The following is an 8,841-nucleotide window of genomic DNA, read 5'->3' as shown; positions in this document are numbered from 1 at the left end:
TGGTACATCAATTTTTTTAAATATGGAACGAATCCAAACAATTCGACCAGCAAAAGGAGGAAGATTACGAGGAATAAATGGATTTCCGCGTTCTTCATTATAAACATCTTTAAGTAGGAACATTTCCTTTTCCAGCAATTCTGCAACTTCCAAATATCGACGATCTAAACATAGGCACTCTAAATTCAGAGCCTCAAAACGCTTTAGAACTAGCATTACTGACTCCGCTGATGGGCATTCTGTAGAAAGCAATTTCACAAATTGTTGCATTTCAACTTCTGCTTCTTCAACTTCTTTAACAAATTTGTTAAAGTCCATATCAAAGTTGTCAATACGGTAGTTAAGGGGATCATACATCTGGCTGCTTATAGTGATACGGGCACCTTTTATCATTGAATTAAACTTTTCCATACCACTTATCATAATGCGATCTAAAATGGAGTATGTTATTTCCGTGTTAGCTATCCATTTAATTTTATCGAGTCGCTGTAAAAACTTCTCTAGACAAGTAAATATGTAGACAGAGGAAACAATCCAAGGCTTCTCATTACTGTTTTTCATCTCTTCAACAGTGTGAACATAAATATTTTTGTAGTTATAAATAACCTCTTTACATTTTTCAATTTTTTCAATAAGTTCAGATGATGAAATGTCCCACAGACTACGGTGTTCATTATCTGTAATATAGTTTTTGCTGGTTATAGTTATTTGATTTGATATTTTAACCATAAGTCCAGTAACATTAACTGGTGTATTTAAATAGTGTGCGGTTTTTGAAACATTTCTTATAGCTACCATTAGACCAGGAAGACTACTTATAATATCGTCTGGAGAAGACCTGTAAATAGTTAAATTCAATAACTCGCTCGTAACAAACATTTTTTAAATTACTACCTATAAAGAGGATCCCAAAATTTTTGCAAAGACGATATATATCTCACATTATCTTTGGCTTCGTTTAGTGCCAATGTTACTTGATTGTCGATTTCAGCCCATCGCTAAAAAAAAAGGTAAACAGTATTATATAACACAAAAATATAAAATATGGACACATGTATTAATCCCTTACGTTTAAAAGTTTTGATGAACGAGACAAAGTTAGGCAATCTTTGTGGTTATTAAAAGCTCTTGAAGTAACGAATTCTGTTATCGATGTATATCTCGCTAACATTCTACGCCAATTTACCAGCATTTGTAATGGACCAGCATCGGGAGTATCGCGTTGTATCTGTTTACCCTCAACTAGAATATTTTGAATCTGCCGAAGCCATTGTTGAAAATATCTTTCCACCAATCGCACACGGGACACAATTTTTGAACTTGCTTCGATTTGCCAACGTACAAGCAAAAACCCCTTAAAAAGTTCATGGGATACATCAAAATTCACCAGTGAAGATACAGTAGCATCAGATGATTTTAAAAAGGTGTTGTACATATTCAAAATATGAAAAAATTTCTGCAGTTGTTCCCTTTCGGCAAGACCAAATTCAGTGACGGCCTCAATTGATGGTTTGAGAACTTGATCCATAAACAACATAACTACGTTTAAACACGAACTTCGATCATCCGCATTTATTAAAAATAATCCTATGTCATCACTAACTGTCCTATTGTCAATTGACCTATCGTTTTGTTGTCTATACACAACCATCCATTTACCAATCATATCCACTGTATCGGCACGTGAACATATCGTTCTTTGTACCACTGTGTACTTTAATTTTTCCTGATAGCGGCCCGATTCCGGAGGATATCCAATCATCGATGCATTACAAAGCATTATTGCCAACGGGCCTCTTTCTTCAAATAGTCCGTTTAAATTTTCAACATATTTACTCTCATCGACAATTCCCGTAACTACTTCTTCAGCGTCAATGCCTGATAAGTCAGCACATATCTCCAGGACATACCGCTGATTAGCTCCAAGGCTAGAAATACGTTGTTGACGCAGTTCTCGAAGCAATTGGAAGCGTTTCCTCTGTTGCTCTTCTCGTTCTTGATCGCTAACACTAGGTCTTCGTGCAGCTCTTTTCAGTATAGTGCGCGAAACTCCAAAAAGTTTCCGCAGTCGTTTTACGTTTCGCTCTGGGTCCATTTTTATGCCTTAAGTAATACAAAGAAAATATATACTGCTTTGTATCTACTAAATAAGTATACTAATAACCTTTTATAAAACTTTAGGCAGTGTATTACAAGAAAAAAACGGCCTACTTCGTTAATATAGTTTTTAATTGAGGCTGTCAATGAATTTGAAAATGAACAACTGCAGAAATTTTGCAAACTTTCTTGCGGCTTACAATAATTTGGGATAGCAGTATTGCGACGAGATCCCGCAACAAGTTCCGATGATCCTGATTGCGTCCTTTGTCAAAGTTCTCGTTGGTATATTAATTTTGATGAGAAGTGTTCAACGGATAGAAAAAAAAAAAAAAAAAAATTATTCGTTATCCACAATCGTTTCCATTATCCCCGACGGAACTACCTTTCAGTATTGCTTCATTGGGGGGAAACTCCACCTTTGTCGGGGTTCGAACTCGAGCACAACAGAATTGTACATATGTACATCAAACTACATATATTATTATTATTTTTTCGATATCCTAATATGCACCATAAAAAATGTTCCCTACCAAAACTGAAAAATTGTTAGCGAAGCAGAACGAGCTGCATAAAAGGGTGAAGAAGATAGAAGAAATAGATGCTAGTAAGTTCACTAGCAATATTGTTAATGAAGTAAGGGAGATTCAGAAGCAATTGGTTAGTTACAATAACCAAATGCTAGAGAGTGGAGCAACCGAACATCTCTATTTTTCAGATGGAAAATATGAGGAAGGTTATAATAGGATATAATATAATAATGCCAGATTAATAGCCAAAGGAGAGGCAATCAGGCATGGCACTGTTGATTCCGAAAACATTGGAGCAGATGCAACGCTGTTAGACAATTCTGAGGATCCAGTAATGAGAATTCTAAGGTTAGCCAGGAGAAATTGCAAGAAAAGGTTCGTCAGCTACAGGAATATTTGGACATGGTGAGCAAAGATTTACGTACGATAGACAAGAGAACAGGAGAAATGTATGTTAAAAAAATAAAATTCTTGTTCAGGAAGGTACAGATGTGTCAGGCTTATACAGTTGAGTTTATAGGTAAGATTTATACGTTTAAAGAGGTCATAGAAGAATTAGAATACGACCTTCAGAATACTTTGGTAGCGTTAGAAGAAAAAATAAACGATCAGAAAAATTTGAAAGTTGAGAATGTTACCGTGAGAGGCGAACTACCGGTGTTGCCAAAGATTCAGGTACCCACATTTTCTGGAGAACCTAGAGAGTGGGACCTGTTTGTAGAATTATTTACGGAGTTAATTGAAAAAAGAGAAGATTTAAGTCTTGCTCTTAAGTTCAATTATTTGAAATCCGCGTTAAAAGACGAAGCTAAGAGCATGGTAGCTCATCTATTGTCAGGTTCAGCTGACAATTATAGTGCCGCTTGAGAACTGTTAACCAAGCGGTATGAAAATAATCGGAGGGTATTTTCCGAGCAGTTAAATCGGATCGTTGATTTACCGACGATCAACAATGAATCCGCAAAGAGTGTAAAAGGAGTGATTGACATAATTAATGAGTCAATACACTTAATTAAAATTAAAACAAATTTATCCGATGAAGTTGACATAATATTTGTTCAACTTATACTTCGGAAATTTGATAGAGACGCTCTGCAATTATTCGAGAGCCAGATTAGAAAAACAAGGCAGATACAATTGCTATCTGATGTCATGGAATACTTGGAGCAAAGATATTGCTTACTAAGTGCCATGAGCAAAGAAGAGAAAAAACCATTAGAAAAAACGTCGGCTGTGGGGTTTAAAGATAGTTGTTCGATCTGCAAAGGCCCCTGGCATAACGCACTTCTGTGCTATAAGTTTAAAGCGCTAACACCTCAAGAAAGGCTGGAAATAGCAAAAAAAGTACAATTGTGTACACGATGCTTGAAGCATTCAAGCAATAAGAGATGCAATAATGAAATGGTCTGCTCATTTTGCAGCAGAGGACACCATACGTTACTCCATTATGAAGAAAATCAGGAGAGCGTTAATACCTGTGTAACGGCACAAAAAAATTTTTGGCCACAGCCCTAATACAAATTAAGAAAGTAAATGGAGGGTTTCAAACATTAAGAGCTTTGGTTGATAGTGGTTCTCAGAGTACTATATTATCTGAAGAAGCCGTTCAAATATTGAAATTACGTAAAATTAAACAATATACAGAAATAAGTGGCGAGTCCTCAATAAAAGCCAAAAAATCAAAATATAAAGTAAAAATAGATGTGATGACGCGGAATCCACGGGATAAACTTCTTAAGGTTGAGGCAATTGTGTTGCCAAAGTTAATAAAAAGCGCTTCCGTTAAATATAGCAAACGTGGATATGTCAAAGTGTCAATCCTACGTACTTTCTGATCCTACCTTTAATAAACCTGGTAGGGTTGACATGATAGACGTATATACCCAAATCTTAAAAGGGGGAGTTAGAAAGATAAATGGCCTACTAGGTCAAAATACTAAATTTGGTTGGATCATCTCGGGATGCACGCAAAAAGGTAAATGTGTGTGTAACCTTAGAGGTAAGATAAAAGCTGAGGTAAAAGAAATAAGTTTATGGACCCGGCAGGACCTCAGTTCGGAGGTAAAGTAAAATCTGGGGAAGCAAAAGTATATATCCCAGAGCCAGTACAAAATGAGAATACTTAGTTGGTCTTTAAAGTTTCCAGCATATAAAAAGGCTAGAAGTCAGCACAGTAATACCCATCAAGAGTGGGTAGATATCCCGAAACAAAAATTGTTAGGCATCGGGCGATATTAGTAAACCAATTTGGTAAATCATACAAAATAATAGGAAGTCAGCTATAAGAAGGATAACATTGATTTGCTAGGGTTAACTTCTCTCATGTAGCTCGTCATGCTTCTTTAACAACAATTATCTTATTAATGACAATATTAATGTTAACCTGTATAAGACAACTACTATAAAAATAAACTCCAAGACGTCACATTTGGCGGCTCTTTGCAGAATGTTTAAGATTAAACATCGTGTTCATCTGAAGCGGCTTCACCAAATCAGATGCACTAAAGAAATTATAATACAACTGTACTTTTGTCACAAACAACAAATCTAGCATATGACTAAAATTACAATTAGATTGCTCTAATAGCAATAAATATGTACTAAGTTGCAACAACAGAGTGCGTAATTTATTTTTTTCTTTGGAAAAGCCATGTCCAGCAATTCGGGCCCAAGCTCTCTTGATCCCAACAGCAACAGCTACAAGAACTAATTGTACAACAACAACGTGAGCGTCGACTCTCGGTCCAACGCAACAACGCGTACTTTTCGGTGGTGTCGCCGACCCCACTGAATGCTAGCGTAAGCAATAACACCGAAAGTGCCAGCCACTCAGTAATCAAAAGCAACTTACCGTGGAGAGAGCAGTGTGCTTCTCCAGCAATATCGATAACTGGGTCACCGATTGCACCGACCTGCAACATCAGCTCGTTGACAGCAACTACTGCAACGTCTGTCGAAGTATTGACCTGCCTCATGCCGACGACTTCTGTCCAAACTGGAATGGATAGATATATTAAAATAACTAAGCGGAAGCTAAGCCCGCAAAAGAAAAAAAGAACGAGTAGCACCCCTTAGCGGGAATCGTTTTAAAATTCTTGACGATCAGCAAGATGATCAAGCCGGCGCTGTAGATAAAGTTAAATCGGCTAGACCACCCCCTTTATACATCCGTGGAGCCAACTGCAGCGCCCTGATTTCGAAGCTAGTAGAAACAGTAGGGGCAAATAACTTTGTTGTAACCCCTCTCAATAGGGGTAACATTAAAGAAATTAAATGTCAACCCAAACTGAGGACAATTTCCGCATCATCGAAAGGTACCTCCGTAATGCTAACATCAACTTCTATACCTACCAACTAAAAAGCAGTACAGCAGTACCTGGAGGTTGTGTTGAAGGGGATTGAGCCATCGGTCCCTACTCAAGAAATAGCAGACGCATTGGTCGAAAAAGGGTTTGCGGTCAAATCCGTTGTCAACATCATCAATAGGAACAAAGTCGCACAGCCGCTCTTTAAAATCGAATTCCAACCAGATGCAAAACGGTCGAAGCCAAATGAAGTGCACCCAACTAAAAAGCAGTACAGCAGTACCTGGAGGTTGTGTTGAAGGGGATTGAGCCATCGGTCCCTACTCAAGAAATAGCAGACGCATTGGTCGAAAAAGGGTTTGCGGTTTGCCGTTGTCAACATCATCAATAGGAACAAAGTCGCACAGCCGCTCTTTAAAATCGATTTCCAACCAGATGCAAAGCGGTCGAAGCCAAATGAAGTGCACCCAATCTACAACCTACAGCTCCTATTGCACAGAAGAATCACCGTAGAGGAGCCCCATAAGAGATACCAACCACCGCAGTGTAAAAACTGCCAAGAATACAACCACACCTCTAACAATTGCAATCTTAGGTCAGTGTGTGTTGTCTGCGTCGAACATCATAAAGATGGCATTTGCACCAAGGACAGACACAATGTCGCACTGAGACTATGCAGTAACTGCGGAGGGATTTCACCTAAACGGGCGCAAACCCCCAGCTGGACCAAAAATCACCGTCAACGCCTCTAAAACTACACCGGAGGTATTCTTCGCCAAGGCTGTTAGATCATCTATCATGCCTGCTACATACAGTCCTAGTGTATTCTTCGCTAGTGTGCTCCGAACTGGACAGACGGAGCCCGCAAAAGAGACCCCGTCACTCCACCATCTACAGAATCCGCAACCTAGCGCACCAGAGCTTGGCCAGCAAACTCCAAGTGGTTTGGAGGCCCTATTGATCTCACTCAATCAAAACATGACCACTTTTATGACGTTCATGCAAAACTGTATGCACGAACTGATGCGGAATCAAAACCTGCTTATCCAGAAGCTCATCGAGAGTAAATAATTGCTTCCCTACGTCTTTGGAATGCTAACGGCATCTCCAAGCACAAAAATGAACTGCAACTATTCCTAGACTCAAGTGAAATCGACGTTTTGCTGATTTCGGAAACACATTTAACATCAAAAAATAAAATATACCTTCTATGCAACAAACCATCCAGACGGAAAAGCTTATGTCGGGACTGGTATCCTAATCAAAAACCGTATAAAACACTCGTTCCTCAACAGATTTGAAACACAGGACCTACAAGCAACTGCTATAACCGTCAAAACCAGCTGCGGCAACACTACATTGGTTGCCCTGTACTGCCCACCACGCTTCTCAATCTCTGAAAAGGAATTCACAGATTTCTTTAACACACTCGGAGATCGCTTCATTGCAGCAGGGGACTATAACGAAAATACCAAAAATACGCACTGGGGATCTCGCCTGGTAAATCCCAAAGGTAAGCAGTTGTACAACACAATAGTCAGCCCTCTCAATAAGATGGATTGCGTCTCACCGGGTAGGCCTACTTATCGGCCCACAGATCCACGGAGAGTGCCTGACTTGATTGATTTCGCAGTAACCAAGACGATTCCACGTAATCGGATCACTGCGGATACACTGCTAGATTTAACTTCCGATCACTCTCCAGTACTATTCACACTATTAACAAGACCTCAAGTACTTGATCGCCCATATAGGCTTAAAAACAACAAAACAAATTGGCTTAAATTTAAAATGTACATGAGTGCCCACATTGACTGTTCGCCGAAACTGGATGCTGCAGAGGACATTGACATGTGCATCTCTGCACTTGAGTCGATAATGGAAGCTGCAGCAAGAGTGTCTACTACACATGCCCCTACTTACACTAAACCTGTTGACAGGCCTACGAACCGGCGGATAGAACAATTAGTAACAGAAAAAACGACGTCTAAAAAGAGTGTTGGAGGAGACGTCATTGTTAACTTAGATTTGTATATATTAAAATTTCTTATATTATTTGTTTAAGATTATCGGAATTTCTACCACTGTATTTACATAAACATGTTCTAAAAGCTTCTGTTACATGGCTCATAAAGAGCTTCTAACTCATGAAAACGAAATATAAAAATGACTTCTTTCTGGAATTCGAAGAGGAGAAGACTTATTTTTCCTCACTCCACTCCACATGCTATTGAGCATTGGAGTTTTGTACCATCTGCAACTGGGCAGATCAAACATTGGCGACCGTGACAGGACCTTGCACTTCGCAAGTCCCAACATAAAAACTTAAAAACTATATAAAGTCGTTTATTCGTTCATTATATTGCATTCATCGTTACATAATCATCTTGGATAGTCGTCATCAGACTTCTTCATCATTGGCATTTGCAAGACATCATCGTGGACATTTACGTGGAGCCCTATCATAACCTAAGTCAACTAGAGTGTGTAAAATTACAGTATCAATTTCCAATCAAATTTTGACTCAATTGCACCTCATTAGCGATCGTAAAGCTTTCTCATGCTTTACACTCACATGTAAAACTCTCGTAAGCTTTAACAAGTATTAAACACAACGGAGTAAGTACTCAAACTGTCATATAGAGAAACGATCTACATATTAAAGCTCACTTATTAAGCTCTTGAGTGAAACTTAATGCATGTAGGAAATGAAGTGTCAGGCAGGCGTAATCATGGCAATCGTTTGGTACCGAGTGAGCGAGACAGAACGACACGCAGCGGCCGTACCTATCTGGTCGACTCACTCACGAAAATAAAGCAGAAGCGTTGATCGAAAAGCACTCGCAATCGTACTCTCGCCTCGATCACATCGCACACCCAAATTTGTCGCTAAGGCCATTATAATAATT

General features: G+C 38.9%; 1 long non-coding RNA gene across 1 annotated transcript; it reads right to left on the bottom strand.

The window, feature by feature from the left end:
* Positions 1-365: 365 nt before the first annotated feature.
* LOC137575571 (uncharacterized) lies at positions 366-1,465 on the bottom strand. The gene is made up of 3 exons (XR_011032196.1): positions 1,070-1,465; positions 895-998; positions 366-838 (listed from the first exon to the last, which is right to left on the bottom strand). It is a non-coding gene; the product is annotated as an uncharacterized lncRNA (long non-coding RNA).
* Positions 1,466-8,841: the final 7,376 nt, after the last annotated feature.

This window comes from Drosophila tropicalis, unplaced genomic scaffold, assembly GCF_018151085.1.
Source record: "Drosophila tropicalis isolate 14030-0801.00 unplaced genomic scaffold, ASM1815108v1 contig_573, whole genome shotgun sequence".
Taxonomy (NCBI): domain Eukaryota; kingdom Metazoa; phylum Arthropoda; class Insecta; order Diptera; family Drosophilidae; genus Drosophila; species Drosophila tropicalis.
The sequence above is the reverse complement of the archived record's forward strand: the minus strand, read 5'-3'. Positions and strand labels throughout refer to the sequence as shown.